The 18,888-nt window shown below is 52.6% G+C and overlaps 1 long non-coding RNA gene across 2 annotated transcripts; it reads right to left on the reverse strand.

Moving 5' to 3' along the window:
• Window positions 1-652: 652 nt before the first annotated feature.
• LOC103660227 lies at window positions 653-8,150 on the reverse strand. 2 transcript variants are annotated; one of them, XR_005838107.1, is made up of 3 exons: window positions 7,491-8,150; window positions 4,379-4,994; window positions 653-3,497 (listed from the first exon to the last, which is right to left on the reverse strand). It is a non-coding gene; the product is annotated as an uncharacterized LOC103660227 (long non-coding RNA). The 2 variants fall into 2 exon arrangements; XR_005838108.1 differs by lacking the exon at window positions 7,491-8,150 and adding an exon at window positions 6,312-6,439.
• Window positions 8,151-18,888: the final 10,738 nt, after the last annotated feature.

Here is an 18,888-nt window from a genome sequence, read left to right on the forward strand (position 1 = left end):
CGTCCCTGACGCCAGAGGCTGGACATGCAGATGGCTATTCTGATTTTAATGTATGACATGCTTCCACAGTGGTTACAAAGAGCTGCTGTCCCAAACTGCCTAACTGTCCCTCTGCTACGATGGCTTCCCTGGTCCCTCCCTCTCAGGCCACCCTGACATCACCCCCCTCCACCACCACCATTACTCAACAATTACGGATACATATTTGGCTCAAAAGGGAGTGCCTGGCCCTCTGCCCCCGTATGACCTCTGCTTCTTTCTGATTGGCCGGGACAGGATGTTAAATATCTCGGCTGCCATCGCTGGCTGGACCCATTCACAAAAGGAAGGCTAACTTGATCAGAAATTTGATATGGCAAGGTTGCCCCGGCCAAGTCGCATTATGAAAAACAAAACACACAGATCTAGGGATTTTTCTGAACTCCTTCCTCAAGCCAACCAAGATGGTGTCCAAATCCCTGCGCTAGGAGAACAGACTTGATCAGCTGGCCCTCAACCAAGGGGCCCGGGGCGGCGGGGGGTGGGGCAAAAGAAGGCGCCCCCCCACATCCAGGATCTCCCAGGGACACCGCAAGTGCATATTGGAGGAAGAAATACCTGGCCAAGTTAAACCTCTTTTTGTTGAGAACAAGAACTTTCAAGAGATAAAAAGTGGAGGCATTTTTTTTTTTTAATCTCAAGGATAAAGGGAGATGCCTATCATTGGCTAGGCCTGTAAAACATCGGGGACAAAGGAAGAGAAATGGAGCTGGCTTCAAGGAAACCCTAAGGGGAAAGGTCTGCAAAGCAAGATTTCAAAGCCCGGCAAGTAGGTGTTCGTGATTTAAGCAGCAGAAAGACGGTCTAAGGCATATATCAGCCCAGAACATGCCTCTTCTGTAACTTTTCTTGAAACTATGCGACGGGGCTATAAAGCAAAGAGCTCAGCAACAGGGACACTGAATTACAGAAGGACCTCCTATATGGAAACGCTGAAAATACGTCCATTTCAGAAGCGTGGGAACTCAGACGACGTAATTACAGTGCACGCAGTGACAAAATCATGCAGCTTAATAATTCCTGAAGAAAAAAGGGTACTTAATAATCATGAGCGTTAAACTTTGTCAAAAAAAAAAAAAAATCCCAGACTATACCAAAATCCTGGCAGGCAGGCTGAGGTGGAAGAAATTAAAACCAGAGACTTTCTCCCCTCGCGATAACTTCTGTTGAGTGTTTGCAAACTGCTCACGTGCTGTATAGCATGACCTTAGGGACTTGAATCCCACACACGTGTGAGGCCAAGATCATGCCCTTTCATACGGGACAAAATGGGTGCAGAGAATTACTAGTACAAATGAAAGGAAAAACCCTTTAGAAATAGGACACACTGAAGATGACAGTAGGACAGGGAGATTTGCGCAGCTTTATGCCTAACAAAGATTCTTTTAAAATAAGGATTTAGAAGACTTGACGTGGCATCTTCAATAAGCGTGACGTGCGGTCTCCTTAGCGTCTCGGTCTTCAGCGTCTTCCTCTGTACGAAGGGGCGGGGTCCTTCCTGCTACCGTTCTGTAAGTGTGCTGAGAGGGTCCTTCCTCTCGACAAACAGGCGGGGGTTATTTGGAGAGTTTTTGAAATCTCCAGAGCCTGGTTTCCAAGAGCTGAGGTGTTCACCCCAAAATCGGGGGACCCAGTTGGAAGAAAGGACCCAAACTCCCCTTTGCTCCCAATGACAGAAATGAACTTCGCTTCCCCGGGTGCAACATCATGGAGGTCCTGGGAGGGGCCGCGGCGGTCCCTCCGAGGGTCCCAGGGTCCCGGGAGAGTCTGGCAGGAAGACATCCTCCTCCTGCACAAAGTAGAGCAGCGCTCTCCTAGCGGTCCTCAGCTCCTGACCTCACTCTCCCTGCCCTGGCTAACGCGTTCCCTCCGGGGCAAAGGACTGGGCAGGGCTCCTCTCTGGTAGTCTGCTTCTGGAGATAAGTCCTTGATGACTCTCGGCAGACTCCCATTCGGGAGATAAATTTCCTATTTGGGAGGAAATCACACCCCCTCTTCCCCAGCGGGGTTGCTGCATCTCCCGCCTTGGCAATGGTGGGAAGTGACCACACCCACTCTTCCCAACCCGGGGGATTCCAGCATTCGAAAGTTCAGAGCTGGAAAGATAAACATCACGGCTTATCCCTCGCTCCCTCATTGTTCCTCGTCAGCCGCACAAAAGGAACAGAGAACGGGGCTGCGCGGAAATGCACCCATCTGCAGGCGTTGTTAGGGGAACCGAGGCTGTAAATTGTACTCAGGGGCTCCTCCCTTTGCTCCTCACCACCACCCCACCCACCCCTTAAGGAAACACAAACCAAAACTCCGAATCTCATCTCTGAGGTAACAGGCACTGGCCGGGCCCTGCCACCCCCTTCCTCCTGCTCTTCCAGAGACAGAACCATGCAGGGAGGTGAGCGCCAGATCTGGGTCTGGGGCTTGGCCGTTCTTGCTTCCACTGTGTCTCTGAGAATGAATTCCCGAGCCCCTGACCCACACGAGGGAATAATCGCTTTTTCTCTACGTGCTTCACAGGGTGGTTGGACAAAAGGATCTATTGGGCCCGATTCTGTTTCCAAATTGCAAAGGAAAAGAACGTCGTCCTTAGCTCCCAGGGCCTGCCTCCTCCACGTATCTGACCCGCCAGCTAAACGAGATTCCTCCTGTTTTTGCCAAACGCGGAGGGCAATGTATTTTTTCCTTCACAAGAACTTGTGAAGCTCCCTTTCTTCCAAGAAGCCGTCCCCATCCTGCTGCCTCTGTCTAGAGTCGACCTCTCCTTCTGCGCGCCGCGGGCCTCCCGCTGTCGCCTGGTCTCAGCACTGACCCCGCTCTGCCGCACGTTCACCTCCCTCCGTCTGCTGATCTTCTCCGTAGGTCACCTGGAAGCCACTTGTCCCCACACCCCCGTGCCTGTCAGGCAGCCCGGACCGGGGACGTGGTCGGGGTGCGGGTGAAAGTGGCAGCATCTATGCCGTGTGTACGTGTGCATGAATTTCTTTGGGGAGAATTTGCGATCACTCTTTCCCAAAGAGAGGCTAAGGAAACTTTACAAACTGAACACAACTCCCAGAATAACAAGTGAGGGTAAAACAGAAACAGTATGTTTCGGGCCACCTGGGATGAGCTGTTTACTACAGCTGAACGCTGGATTTATCTCTGAATTTCCTGGATGAAGGGGAAACAGGCTGGCTCGTATACTTTTCATTGTACAATAACTCTGGAATCAGATTGGAAAGAGAAATTTTTCCTGGCATGGTGTTCAAGGAGAAATTTATCAAGTGCGTCCTTATATAACAGACATGAGGTAACACAGGCAACCCCATCTCCAACGAGCGTTCTGCAAAAGGACCCAGATGTCTTCGCATGGGCGATTCTGGTGTTCGAACCGCAGTTCACAGAGAAGGGATTTTAGCAAGGAAATGAGACCACATGGCCCCTGTCCAGGGTTTTCTCCACAATTGAGAAATCTCGAGAACCTAAGAAAAAGAAACGTTGGTGGGAGTCTGTTTAATATCAGATCCCGAAGACCACATCTAGGTTCATCCCAAAGATGGTGGGGCCAGTTTGCAACAGCTCAAAGCAGGTCGAGGCCAGGAGTGTTCCAGAGCTGGGACGAGGGGTCACCCTTCCAGGGGCAGACTGCAGAGGGGCTGGCATGCGCGGAGATGGGCAGGGCTCTGTGTTCAAGTATGACCAGTGCCCGTCCCTCCGTGGAACCCTATACTGGATGATGTCAAGGGACCCATTGGTCATCAGGAAAGCATGCCCAGCCTGGTCAGCCTCCAAGGAGACTCAGGAGAAGTGTGGGAGCCTCACAGATGCCATAACAGGCAAGGAAAAAGACTTGAGGAGGGACAGTTCATGAGTGTAACACCAGGCCCAGGGCCGAACGCTAGGACGACCAAGATGGCAGACGAAGACGCGTATTTCCCACCTCAGGCTGAACCGGCATGTGGGAGCCTTGGGGTGTCCATCTGTGAGTTCCACGGGCAGGAAAGAAAGGTGGCCACTGACCCTCTCAACCGACCTCCTTATTCTATGACGGGAGGCATGGAGGCCCAAGGAAAGAAACTCAAGTCCGAGTGCTCACTTCCGTGACTGCGGTGGATTAAAGGCTTATGGCCTTCTTTTCCAGGCGGGCTGCTTTGTCTCCACAGAGAAGGCCCCTCCTGGGGCCTCACACATGCCCGAGGCATGGCAGGGCCTCCCCGGGAGTCAACTGCTGAGATACCTCCAGGATTTTCAGCCTGAGACTTCTATGTCTAGAGGGAACTGTCTCTCTCCTTTTCTCTCTTTTCTTTTTGGACATTTGCTACTAAGGCGGGTCCCGAAATGCCAGCTCGTCCCTGTCACTTACCCGTCTCCAGAAGCCTGTCTTCTTGTCTCTGGAGGCATTTCAGGTTGAGCAGAGGGGCCGGCGTCTGACCCCAGCGAGGCCTGAGGACGAAGGCCCGCACGCACCCTGCAGACCCCCACAGACACGGCAAGACTGGCAGAGAGGGGCTTCCTGCGGTCCTCAGCTGCCGGAGCCACGGGAAAGGAGGGGTCAGGACGTCTTCGGGAGGCGGGAAGAGGGGACAGGCGGGACGCCCAGAAGGAAAAGTAGCTCTGCGCTCCCTTTGCCCTCACACGCTGCGGCTCCGCTCCGGGCAGCCACGCCAGGGCTGAGGGGCGTGACCTCCGAGTTTTGCTCGGCAGCTTCAGGGGGTGAAGTCGGAGCATCAGAACCGCCATGCGATGAGTGAGGGTCACCAGGCCGCTGGCCCCGGGAAGCTGCAAACCAGGCCGGTCCCACAGGAAGTGACCGGAGCGCCCGGCGCACCCCTCAGCTGCTCCTTCCGATGCTTCCCGTCTCTTCGCGTTACTGCCGCAAACAGCAAGGACCATGAGAATGGCCTTATGGGGACGAATGGCCCAGCCGTCAAGTACTAAACTGTATTTTCCCCCAAGAAAGTGGACGTGTTTTCATTCAGCTGAAAAGTCCAGAGCATCAAATTAACAACTTGACTGATTAAGTGACTTTTTACAAATTCTGAATTACTCATCCTACTAAACGAGCAGCGTCTTGAGCACCTGCTGGGTGCCCGCCGTGGCACCGGGCACCTTGCATTCACTACGAATGCCCAGGATCTACCCCCTGCCGTGGAAGGCACGGCTCCGACAGCGGGGCTCCCGCAAGACCCCAGTAGGGCAGCTCCTGGGGATTACTTGTCACCATTTCACGCTGGGCCAGGAAAGAGGCGCAGGCCAGATGTGCTCTCTGCAGGTCAGCCTAGAGGAGGGCTGCGAAGACCTGGGGTGAAGACACGACCCTTGGAGCAGTGTCAGAAGCGGGGACCCACGATGGGGTAAGATCTCTGAGGCAGAACCCACAAATACCAGCAGACCCTAAAATCGTCTACACGTCTCAGTGAGATGTAGGGTCAGGCAGCCTGCTCTCGCGCCTCCAAGGCGCCTTCACACCCTGCACTGCACCCCGTCCTCCCAGTTCCCGACACGGTAGGTCTCTCTCTTTTGCTAATAAGGAAAATGAGGTACAAGCGATCAGGTCAATTGCTCAGGACCCTGGTCAATCGGCGACAGAGCGAGGACTCCAGCCCTCCCCCAGCGTCTGCTCCTGGCGGGCACGTCACTGAAGTGCATGATCTGGAAAGAACACACTTTCCTCCTTCTGGAGTTTTGTCTAAAAAAGGACTGGACTGCTATCTTCGGGGGGCCTCCCTGTAGCCCGCAGCACAGCAGCAAAGGGCTAAGGATGGACGGAGCAGACAAGACCTTCCACGCCCACTCCCTTCCAGACACAGGAGTTATTCTCTTTGCTTGCTCGGCTTCTTTCCTTCGTCCTTTCCCTCCTTTGTTTTGTTCTTTCTCCTTTCACCTGTTCTCTGTCTCTTTATCTGAAGGGTCTCTGTGAAACTAGAACCACCCCCCCCAAGTCTGCCCTGGTTCCCGGGCTCGGGCTCCCCTGGCGCTCATGGGGCAGGCTGCTGTAGTCGTGAGCATTTGCAGGGCACCAGGCGGAGGGAGAAGTTTGCTCATGGAGGGGCTGGGAGAGGAATGACCTTGATGGAAGCTGCAGCCTGGTTCTAATTTTAGCAACAGCGGAGCCCTGGACTTCCTGGAGGTATCGGATTGCCCAAGCTCCCCCCTCCCCGCGCCGGGCTGACACCAGACATGTGGAAGAGATTCAGATCACAAGAATCACCAAATCAGGTCACACCCATGGCTCGTCCGGCTCAGCCTGCGTCTCGGAAAGCGGGGACAGAGAGTCCCCGACTGTCAGAGCTTACCCATCTCCTCGTAAAACTCCCTTGGTCTGTAGACGGCGCAGAAGTAGAGAGAGGGGACGACGGTGCTCGATAAGGAGGGGCCAGCAAACCCAGGTCTAGAATGGAGGCCCTCTGGCGTCCAGTCTTGCCTGTCTCCTGTCATGTCGCCCCCTCCAGGTTAAGGTCGTAGCCTGAGGACATACTCGCTCCTTTTTTGAGGTATGACCCAGGCAGGAATATTTCTAAAAAATTTTCCCTACCATCACTATATATTTTTGTATATTTTGAAATTCACTTGCAGTGAAATGCAGATATCTTATATGTGCAACCTGATGAATTTTGAAAAACACGTACACCCTCATCGCAGTAAAGAGCACATCCACGGCCCCCAGAGAATTCCATCATGCCATGCTTCCTATCAATCCCCCAGACTGTGCCATAGGTAACCCCCGTTCTGACTTCTATCATCAGAGATCCTTCTTTCTGGTTCTTCACTTCACTAGTTGAGGTGAAGTCAAGTTTGTGCAGGTCCTTCACTGGGTGGTTCCAGGTACTTTCTCTTGTCCAAGCCCCGGCCTGCTGAGCTGGGTGGAAAGGACCCTCAGCTCTGGGTCTCCAACCCCTGAGCCCCGCGGGTGGAAAAGGAACTCACGCCAGGCCACAGTGGCCCTGCTCTAGAGACTTGTCTGTGTGTGTCCTCAGGTGCCCGGTTGCCCTCCGTGGAAAACACGTGTGCATGAGCGAGTGGAGCCCCCTTGGTGGCGTCTCTCACCTGGTCTCCCCTGAGAGCACCTGTACTGTCTCTCCCCCAACGGACGGTGACGCCTGCCTCCTGCACTCCTGCGAGGAGCCCGTGCTGTGACCACACAGATTGCCAGACGCTTCATTCCTACACCCCGGCGTTCAGCATACGGCTTGGCTCAACGCACGTGAATAAGTCATGAAAGCACTACGATGACTCAGTCTGGTGAAGGGCGACCGAGACGTTCCCCCAAAACATCGGCCCCTCCCTTCCCATGCTCCGGGGTGCTCCCTTCCAGGAGGTGCTGAGCCAGGTCAGATCCTCCGAGGATCCAGGACCAAACCCTCCCACTTTTCAGGTGATGCGACTCCGTTCTCCCTGCACCCCCTTTTACCACCGTCTTGTTTGTCTCTGTCAGAGGCTTACTTGGGGTACCCCACTCGTTGGACTATACTCACCACAAAACAAAAGGGGAAGTCACTTCCTTAAAGAAAGTGTGTCATCTCTGTGTTGTTTTCTGGAACTGTGATCCCACCAGAAAACACCCCCTTTTATCCATCGCAAGTTTCACTGAGCCCTCTTGCTCCCAACATCTTCGACACCTTTCCCTTGGGCTCCCGGAGTGGGGGCTCCCGGTTCTTTTCGCTGCCTCCAGGAGGAGAAGGAGAAGCTCCTTCCCTCACCTCCGTCCTCAAGTCTGGCCCCACATCACCAGAGCCCCAAGTCGTTTCACGAACCATGTGCTTTTCATCCACAAGCAGAGCTTGAGCCTTGTGGGTTTGTTCCGCACTCAAACGCCAAAATGAAAAAGCACCCCTCGTCTAGAAAGCTGCTGACCCAGAGCCCGAGACTCCAGAAGACAGACACTCATGCTTCCCCACTCGGCCGTCCTGAGAGCATCTGACCCCTCCCGGAGCGGCAGCGAGCATCACATGGCACGGCCCTGCAGCAGATCCCAAAATAGAACTCATACGAAGTATTCATGGGTCATAAGTGATGGAATCAGACCAGACGGGATCTTACAAAACTTCTGGCCCAACGCGTTCAAGATTTTAAAGGAAAATCTGAGGAATAGTGATTTGCCAGGGTCACCTAGCAAGCAAGCAGCTTCTGGTTGATTTTACCCCAGCCACGGAGCCGTCATTTGAGGTAATATCAGTTGTGATGAGACCAGGCGTGCCCAGTACCTTTCCAGTTAGCCCGAAGAGATGCATGGAATCTTCTGGAAATTTACAGACAGGAAAAGACAGCTCTAGTGCATACAGGTGCTAGGTGGCGATGAGGCAGAGGTTCCTGGGGGAGCTAGGGTGGAGGCCGGTGCAAGTCTAGGCAAGGGCATCCTGCAGTCTCATCTTTCTAGAAGGCCTGGGTGATGCCCAGAAGGACACCATTTGGCTCCGGCCAGAAAACTCAGCTTCGGCAGGGTTGGCGGGTGGGTGTCGGGGCTTAGGGCTGTTGCTTCTGCTTCTCGTTTCTGGAGCAAACACTGCAGGTGCCTGTGGCTGGGAAGAACAGAGGTGCTAGAAGCCGCACCTGAGCAGGTGTGCGTTTGTGAGTGTGCAAGCACGTATGAACGTGTGCTTGCATGTGTGCAAAAGTGTGCATGTGAGTGCTCCTGTGTGCATGGGTGAGCAGGGAGAGTCCAGACAGTGGACTCCCAAAGCACTCAGCGTCTTTTCCCTTTGGAAGCAAATGGCAGCCCTGAAGAAAAAGCAAAACGAGAGCTCAAAATCCCCCCTGCCCCATTCCCGTCACTTTGACATAGCAATCTTCCTGTTCCCTTCCAGTCATTGTCCAAAGGCAGACATTTTTGCAGGCTGCCGTCACGGTGCACACATCGTTTCGTAATCGATGACCCCTCCACACAGTGCTCTGAGCACTTCCTCCTGCTGACGGGCCGACTGCGGACGGATGGACCGTCGTGCTCGGAACGAGACCCTGAGGTTGCTCATCTTACGTAGTAAAGCCGCTGTGATGGTGGAGCTTTTCCTTCTGATGAATTATTGGACTAGGATAAATTCCCAAGAGTTTCGGTCAAAGATGATGCAGCCTTTTTGGCTCTTGATACGTATCGTGAAACGAGTCAACCCCACGAGAGTCAAGCCAGCGACACCCCCACGTGCAGTGAGGGGGAGAGTGCCCTTGACTAGAGCCCTCGTCAGACCTGGAATGCTATGAGTTCAACGAGGCTGAAAGCCCTATGTGGGAGGACTTAGTCCAGCACCTCCAGCAACATCTTGCAACAGCAGACGACCAAGGGCCAGTCCAGGCTTGTGATGCCCGAAGCTTCAACAAAGTAAAGAACCACCTTTAAGAAAAAATACGAATCACCAAACCAAAACTAGGTGTGAAAGTGACTTTTTCAAATGAGGTGGGGGGGGGGATCAAAACCAGTCACAAATGTTTAAAATTCATCAATGCCACAAATTCACAAAATCGAAAAGAAAATGTTCACTATCTGACACCCCTCTGTAGTGCTTTTTTCCTACATAGCTGGTTGCATACTTTTTGATATCCTGTTCACCTGATGGCGATTTTCGGTATCATCGTGTGTAGCAAGAAGAGAAAACGAAGTCAGCTTTCCTCTGGCACGCTCGATCAGAATTCTAACAGCTTATAACAGTTCCTTCCAGCTGCACGACTCCGCCTCATCGCTGGTCCTATCACATAGTTTTACAGTTGTGACAAAATTTGGGAACACCTTGGTCAAGGGCCTTTGGGGTATGAGAGCAATTCGTCTTCATAAGTCGGTGCTGCTTTTATCATAAATTTTAAACCAGAATTTGTTTTCCTAAGTTGGGCTGATGCCTTGGAATTTGCTTTATGTCACAGTTGGACGTAGAAGACAATCTGGGCTGAGTCCGCATATATTTCAGACCGTGTGTCTGTACCCGTACGCACAGACGTCCCGTGTTGGCCCCCGTAGGATGTGCTCATTAAGGACAACCTCTGGCCCTGCACTGGGTGACCACATGGCACTGATGAGTCAGGGAATGTTCCTGAAAGCCATTCCTATACGGATGCGGCAAATGACAGTTTCACTCTACTTGGAAGTGAGTGTGAATCCCATAAATATACCCCACCCGACCCGAAATAGATGTATCTCTAAGTCCGTTCCAGACCCAAATATACCCGCAGCCACTCCCGTGCCAACTGACACAAGGGGAAATGAGCAGGGGGGAGTCCAAGTGGAAAGACACCATGGTCTTAACCGAACGTGGTTAAAAATATCTTGTTTGTTCAAACTGTGAAAAAGCATCTGACCATTTCTAGGGCCCCTCCCAGGGCCTTGGAAGGGGTCCACGTGGGGGAGTGCACCTGAGGTGACACTTCATGTGTTTCCTCTGTGCAACCCCTAAATTAATTCATGCATGGGTTTGATAGAGTGAGAATTTTTAATTACCTTAATTGCAGTAGGGTGTTGTGTGGGACTTTTTCACTGCAACTGAGAAATCACGCTGAGGAAAAACGTATTCTGCATTCCAAGTAATCATCGCTCCCCCCCTGCAGAGATGATTAAGAGGAAGCTGAGCCCAGCCATCACTCCAACCGCCCTCCCCCACCCCACCTCCGCCGCAGTCTATCTGCTAAGCAGACAGCCACAGGGGACACAGGAGGAAACTGGAAGAACCGTTGGAATCAGAACTCATCGAACTATTTTGGAAGTTCTGGGGGTTTTCCACCTCCAAGACTAAATGATGGGTGGTCCGAGGCAACCACTCACAGTGGGGGGGGGGGGCTTGGAAGAAAGGAAAACTGACCTCTCCCACTTGCATGGCTGTTTGTGCAGCGTAGGTGTGGCCATGCCTCCAGCCTATTGGAGCCGGGGCTGGGGGCAAGAACCAGAGAGAAACAGCTGATGGAAAGTGGGGTAGCAGGTGGCAGTTTGGATTCCCCAATTTGGAGAGTCAAGGCTGTGTGAGCCACGCAGTGGTGAACACAACAATAGTAGCCAGGACCGAGCCGTCTTGGCAACATGCCCCTCTAAAGGGATGGCCAGCAGGCGAGAGAACCTCTCCAATAGAAGTTCTGGAATAGACCGTCAAAGTGGGGACTTCTGGGGATAACAAGAGGTCACACCAGCAGAAAGGGACCTCCTACATCAGGGAGTGTGCAGGGCAACGGCACCTGCCAAGAGGGCCTTCCATAGGACTCACACATGGGCCCCCCAGGGGGCACAGCTGAGCTCCTGCTGCCCAGACAGCCGTGATGGAGAGTGGCAACCACCAACAGAGGAAGGACCACAGCAGCATCAACCCCCAACATGCCGGAGGAGAGGCTCACCCCCTGGAGGCAGAAGAGGGGTGCAAAATGCAGGCTCAAGCCCATTCACTCCAGGTCCCTCGGGCTGACACCAGAGGCTGGACACGGGCGCCATGAGCACTGAACCCAACATCATCCCGGAGTTTTAAACCAAGGCTACAGACCTGCGTCATGAGATGCCACCAAGGGGGCAAGACGGGAGATGTGTCATAGAACAGTTGCAGGCAAAGAGCGGAGGCTTCGGAAAATTTGTCTCTACAGCAAGTTCAGACTGTGCCATGAATTATTCATAAGCTTGAAGATTAGGCAAATAGATTAGGAAATCTGCTGCGGGATACACGTCACCCTTCCGACCGGCTTCTCCGGTCCCTGACACATCCCACAGTGTCCCCGCGCAACGCCGCCGCTGGAATCCTCGCTCTGATGAATTCCCCAGTTAGTGGAAAAACGTGTCTCTCCAAATCTCTGGTTTATTCATCAGAGCGATAGCCACAAAAAATAACGCTCGCGAAAATGGGTGCTTTTAAACGTATCGTATATAAGCCTTCCAAGAATAAAGGAAGCTCGGATCTGCAATTTTTTTTTTTTCTACTTTTGGAATTCTCCGGACCTTCTCACTGGTGAGAGGCCTTATGGCCCAGTGAAGGGGACGTTCAGCCGATCATTGGTCCACCTGGGTCCCAAGTCCCACCCTGCCCGCTGTGGAGTGTCAGCGCTCACCACTCCTGCGAAGACCCGCCCCAGTCTTGCAGGACTTTTGACGGGTTTCTAGATTAGCGACAAGGCGACCAAGGTCTCAAACCCGGGTCTCCTGCCTCCAGACAAACTCCGCGCGTACACCGGGCTCAGCCGTCGTAACTACCGTGTGGGTCTCTGATTTTCCATGTGCGCGCTCTGAAGGATGGGGACAGCATCTTCCCACAGATGTATCCCCCGCGGGTGTCAACGTCCTTGGCACGGAGGACACGCTCAGAAAATGTGAAGTGAATGATATGAATGCAAAGCCGTGTTCTCGTGATACCCACCCGTCAGCCCCACTTCACCTTCACTGTAAAAAACAAAAGAAAAGAGAAAGAAAAGAAATAGAAAACGAGCAGGAAGGGAAGCCCATGTGTGTCACAGAGTGGGTGACCGGGGCAGCAAGACCGCTCTTCGGAGGGGAGGAAAGCTCTGCTTCACACCCAGGCTGCGGTCTGAGCCATTTTCATCTGCGACGGAGCACGTGATTCTGGTTCGTTTATGGAAACACTCGGATGGGTCTTCCTCTGCGGTGGCAGGTGAGCCTGCGGAGAAGGCCAGCTGTCCCCCAGCCCCACGGGAATGTGGAATTGTTCCCTCAACAGACAACAGAAACGGCCTCAGGGACCCCCTGAGCCGTGGAGAAGAGGGAAGATGAGAGAAATGTCTCCCACCCAAGCTGGACCCAGCTATGAGAAGGCGATCCAGAATCTAGGGGAACATCTAGAAGTGGAATCTAAAGAAGGCCCAGGGTCAGGGTGGGGCAGCTCCTGCCCCTCCTGAGTGTTCTCGAATCCCCGTCCCTTACCCCCATATCTTTGGTAAAGTCTCTTAGGTACATACGTGTTATCGGTGCTTCAGAAAGGGCAAGGCAAGGAGCTGGGCGCACTTCTGATAAAGCAAATCAAAGACGAAGCAGTTACAACCCCTGCGGAGGACCGGCCGAGCGAGTGACCAGCGCCCCCCATCCCGAGCAGGAATGTCCAGGCAGCAGCAGACGAGGTAGCAGCAGGGCGGACTTTGCATTTAGCCTGAGCGGAAAGAAACAAAGGAGCAGGAGAGGACGTGGTGGAGGTGGGATTCTGCAGGGTGGACATTGGGGAGGGGGCTCTTCTGCGGGCAGGCGGGAGGGCGGGGAGACTGGCAGATGGAGGGGGATTCTGAGCTCGAGGTGCATGGCTTCAACTCCCCAGGTAAGTGGGGTGCTGCCGGGCTGGGCCTGAGAAGGGGAAGGGGAAGGGCCAGGGAGCCGAGTGTTTGCACGCGGCTCCCTCCAGGCAGCAGCCCCCTCCGCCTGCCTGAGCCCCATCCTCAGCCCCTCACCTGGCTCTCTGTGCAGGAACTCCCACCCCAAACCAGTGCCCGTCAGAGCAGTTGCAGGGGGAGCAGCCCGGCTGGAGACAGGTGGGGCAACCGTGCCAATCAGCACCCCTGCATTTCCTTCCTTACGACGTCTGCGTCGTATCTCTGAGCAACTAAATCAACGTCTCCATCACAGACAGCTCGGGCTCCTTCTACTTCTTACCCACTGCCGCCGCCAGCGCACTTTTCGAGGGACCCCTGACTCCTGTCTCCTGGTGAGACAGACATCAGAACTGAAGTCACAGCCATGGCTTCTAGCGCTCAAGGAACTCCAGTGAGCCAGGAACTGTGGGTGAAGACCAAACAGATCTCTTACGATAGACCACAAGGACGCAGATCTACAAAGAGGAAGTGACCTGCCCAGGACCAAGCGGTGAGGTGGGGTGTGGCTCAGACACAGGGCAGGTGCCTTCCTTCCGAACCAGGGCTTCTCTCCCCAAGACCCCCTTCCACAGTGAGCTCCGGCTACTCCCTAGAGAACAGTTCAATAAGTAGTCATTTAGGGACCCACACACGCACTCCGTGTCCTCTTACTCTTCAATAGAGTGAGACCATGACCCAAAAAGAAGTGCTCAGAGCCTAGCAAGGGGCAGACGAAGGCGACCGCCCCCAAAACAAGGAAGCAGGACAGAACTCGGCTCAGGGCCTCGCGGGTCAAGTCCTAATGCTCCTACTCAGACTTCTTCACTTCAGTCAGATCAGTTAACATCTCTGGGCTCAGCTTTCCCATCAGTGAAATGGGTGGAAGCCTAAGGTTTCCAATTCCAATCTCTCTGGGTCCCGCATTCCCCTGACGTCCAAGCTGGACGGTGTGAGTTCCAGGACCCTCAGCTGTGAGAAATCAATCTGGATGCTCCCCAGAGGCTCCTCACATCCCTCCTCCTCCGTTGATCCTACAAACATTCTATTGAGCACCTACTATGTGCCAGAAAAAGACAAAGGAACCCGGCAGGCACTCATAAGCCCCGTTGGCTTCCTGGCTTTCTGGGGCCACCTTAGGAAGCCCACATTTCTCCCACAGGGTCACGCGGAGCAATTTGGGGGTCCCTTCCGCTCATCCCGCCAGCCAGGCTGTGTTGGGGCGGCTTTGTCCTTCTTGACCCCACATCTTACCAAAGTGCTTCCGCAACAAGAAATCATCCCTTCTCACGAAATACGCCACTCTCCAAGCAGACAGACGTGAACGCAGGCTGTTTTTGTCTTACGTGGAAATGGATACTCCCTAATCTACCTGGGAAGGGGCAGCTCAAGTGACCTGACTGGAGGGTAGGAGAGCGCTTTGGTGAGCTTTACGAAAATATGAAGGAATGTGTGTAGAGAGAGAGAGGCTTTCAGTCCTTCTCCCCCAGTCTGAGGTTGTGACTTCCCTGTCCTGCTGCTGCATCTGGGCCTCGGGTAACCTGGGGTTGGGTGGAGCCTGACCCCCAGAATGCACTGAACCTGAGGGCGGTCTTCTCTGCAGAGAAGGCTTGGAGGAGTGGGGATCTGGGGACCTGTGACTCTTGGCCCCAGAGGCTAGTTATGTCTGCCAAACAGCAAGAAAAATCTCTCCCAGATCCTGCCGGGGCCAGCTTAGCCTCTGACGGGGGCAGAGGAGTGAGGCTGATCAGAGAGAAGGGTGGTCATTCCCCGCCTCCGAGGCAGCCCTGCCTCCGGTTTCTCTTTACCCACAGTAAGAGTTTCCATTGTAACTTGAAAAGGCAGAGACCAAAGGGAACTCCAGGGGCTGCCTTGGCTTTGGACCTCATTAAATAGCTCTGATTTCTTTTCTCCTTGCTTAAGTAGATAATAGTATTGCCAATAAATACAGCCCGGTGTGTCCTCAGCCAAAAACTGGATTAGGCGGAGTTTTAATAACGTCAAAAATTGTATTTAGGGAAAGAACATTTTACATGTCACATAAAATGAGAATCCGCAGAGTTCAGGAAGCTGGGCGTCGAGCCACGAGAGCTGTAAGGAGGAGCAGGACCAGGTAAGTGAGTGGGAGGGGCCCACGGCAGCGGACAGCCTCCACGGATGAACACATCCAGCCGGGGGGCGGGAGCGCTGGCGATGTCCACGTCCCGTGGCCGGGCCCCAGACGCGGAGGCGGGCACTGCTGGCTCAGGGAACAGCCTTGGAGCCCACTTGTCGACAGGAGTCCTCCAGGGGTCTGCAGAGAGGAGGGCTCCTCTTCCAATACAGTGGCCTCTCCTCTTCAAAATAAATAATTCAGTTCATCGCGATCGTACCTAACAACGCCAGTCGAGACCGAGAGCGGAGTGTATGTGTTGAATTTCCCTACGTCCCAGATTCCAGTGGGGATGGCCAAACAACCACTTCAATCTGGGAAACAGCATGTGAGTGGTAGCAGCCTGGGCCAGGGGAGCCATTAGCAGCATCAACCCCTTGATCACACCTCTTGTTGGGATGCTGTCCTTACACGCTTCCACGGCCAGCTCGCTGTCAGGTTTTCCTCCTGCTCGTCCTCAGCTGCCCTCACCTTCTCTCTGACCTCCACCCGCTGGAGAGCCTGGGAGCTCTTCCCCACCGATACTCACTCCCTAGTGGACCTTGTCCAGTCTAGGGCTCTGGATATGGCACGTCCAATCTTGCAGCTGGAGCCCTGTCTTCCCGGACTCCTGCAGGAACTCTCCCTGCCTCCATGCCTGTCCCCTGAATTTCCATCCCTCACAGAGCTGCCTGAGTGCTCCTTTAAAACCCTAAGTCAGGTCGTCTCACTTGCCCCCCTCAAACTCTACAGTGGCTCTCATCACAATTAGGGTAAAAGAGAAAACTCCTTAGGATGGTTTACAGGGCCTTGCCTGACGTGACATGGCTACCTCTGTAAGCATCTGCTATGCCTCCGTCCCTCACCCCGGTCCAGCCACACTGGCCTTTCCCATGTGTGTTGAACATGCCAAGCATTCTTCTGCCACAGGACCTTTGCACATGCTATACCTCTGCCTAGAACCCTCTTCTCCCAAATACTCATACTTACTACTCTTACATTTCCTTCTGGTCTCTGCTTAAGTATCACTTTATCAGAAAAGCCTTCCAAGGTCCCTGTTTAAACTAATGTAGGCCTTCTTTCCCCTCTCTCTATCCCTTTAACCTGACCTGACTTTTTCCCACTTAATGTATTCCTATTATTATATTATGCATTTGTGTGTTAGTTTGCTGTCTGCATTTCGCTCTAATGCAATATCTGAACACTGTATCTACAACTCCTGGAACCATGCCTGGGCACACTGTAGACATTCAGAAATATTCGTGAATGAACAAATGAGTCAATTAATCTAAATGCCAATAACTTCAGAATTTATTTTTCAACAGAGAGTACAGACAAGACCAAATGGGGTTGAACCGCGAGGAAAAAGCACTCCTAAATGTAAGTGGATCGGATCCGCTGCAGACTTGCCAAACACTCCACGCCTGGGTCAGGAGGGGCTGGAAGAGAGGGTCGTCCGTGGCTCTGTTGCCCTTGGAGGTCTCAGCCCTCCAGACGTTGCAGAGAATGCCTGATTCTCTAGGCGGGGGAGTAACAGCACAAGAGCAGTGAATGCTGAGATATGCTGCCCAGATCCCCCTTCAGGACGGAAGGACCCGATGCCCACCCCAACTCACAGCAACTCAGGGTGGGGTTCCTCCCCATTTTGGAGGCCACCTTGGGCTTGGCGGGGGCTTCCTGAAACTGAATCACCTCCCTGATTTTCCCTCTGCCCACCTGCCTCCTTCCCTTCTCTGCCACCAGTGCCCATCCAAGAATACTCCCGGGCCCCCTCCTGCCTCTGGTCTCCGTCTCAGAGACCCCACCTTGGAAGACAACCCTTCAGAGGCCCCGCTGTGTGCAGAGTGGGCGGGAGGGAAGTGGCTGGAAGGGCCCGGTCAGTCCCCTGGGAGAACAGATTAGCAGACGGGATAGACTTGCCTGCTGGACGATCACACCCAGTCCAAGCATCCAAGTGGACAAATCTCAAAAACACAATCTTGGGTTAAAAACAGAAAAGCTGCAGAATGTATCGATAGGATGGGATGTCTTCGCCTTTTTTCCATAACACATGAAATGATACTTTATTCTGTTTTCAAGGTAGCACAAAGGCATAGAGACACGGGCCTGGGGGCATCCACAGATTTCGTGATGGGGTTTGTTCTCAGGAGGCACAGGGAAGACCGGGGCCAAGGAAGAGCACAAAGGGGGTTTCAGGGACATTTGATTTCTGGCATTGTAAATATTGGAAGAAAATGTGCCAAAATGATAGCATCTATCAAATGCCACTAGCAAGTTATATGAGGCTTTGTTAAATTAGTTTCTGCACTTTTTCTGTTTTTAATTTTTTTTCAAAATTATGAAAGAAAAGATTTTTTGGAGTCAAATGTTAAAAAAATGACATCATAAAATCATCAAAATACTATATAAGTAAAGTTTAATAATAGAAGAACTTTCTAAAAATAAATGCAATGAAACAAAATGAGAGGAAAAGGTCAATTTGACTTTAAAACAATTTGAATGGAGAACAAAAAACTTCTGAATTTAATTAGAAGACAGCGAATTGCAAACTTGCAGTAGAATGGCAAAGGGTTAACATTCCTAATTCGTATGAGCTACTTAAGAAAAAATCACGTCAGGGCACCTGGGTGGCACAGCGGTTAAGCGTCGGCTCAGGGCGTGATCCCGGCGTTCTGGGATCGAGCCCCACATCAGGCTCCTCCGCTAAGAGCCTGCTTCTTCCTCTCCCACTCCCCCTGCTTGTGTTCCCTCTCTCGCTGGCTGTCTATCTCTGTCGAATAAATAAATAAAATCTTTAAAAAAAAAAAAGAAAAGAAAAAATCACGTCTACTTAGAAGAAGAACAACGGACAAAAATAAGAGTTTTCACAAAAGAATAAGAACACATAGATTTAAAAAATCAACCCCGCTACTCATCAAAGAAACGCTAATCAAAATATCTTTTATTAATTCATCCAGTTGGCAAATATTTTCTCAAGATAATACGGAACGGGGCCAGAGTTGGAGAGTTCAGTCAGTACAGGTAACATGGAATTTATCATTCGCTCAGGGCAAGAGCATAAACAGGTTGAATCTTCCTGGAAAACAATCGGTCGATATGTAATAAGAGCTTTATATACGTGCCTCTTCCTTAGCTTCCTCTGGAAATGTAGCCTAAGGAAATAATAGGGAAGTAAGCGAAGATTCACTCCAGGAACCATGGAACCAGCATGGCCCACACATGCTGCCGTGGAACACTTCATATCAAAAATTAGATAGCGTTAAAATCCCCAACAGAGATGCTTCACCTGACGGTTTCGCACCCACGTGGAGCAGCGCCGAGCCCCCGCGGGTAGGTTGCCGAAACACGCGATGGCAGCACACGCAGGGGCGCACAGTAAAGCAAGATACTGAGTTAGGGTACGATGTGCTTCCAACGTGGCGTGCACCTGTGTGCACGTTTGATGCTTAGAAAGCAGCTACACGAAAGAAATGGGGCTGCAAAATGAAATAGTATAATCCCAG

This window comes from Ursus maritimus, unplaced genomic scaffold (assembly GCF_017311325.1).
Source record: "Ursus maritimus isolate PB19 unplaced genomic scaffold, ASM1731132v1 scaffold_27, whole genome shotgun sequence".
Taxonomy (NCBI): domain Eukaryota; kingdom Metazoa; phylum Chordata; class Mammalia; order Carnivora; family Ursidae; genus Ursus; species Ursus maritimus.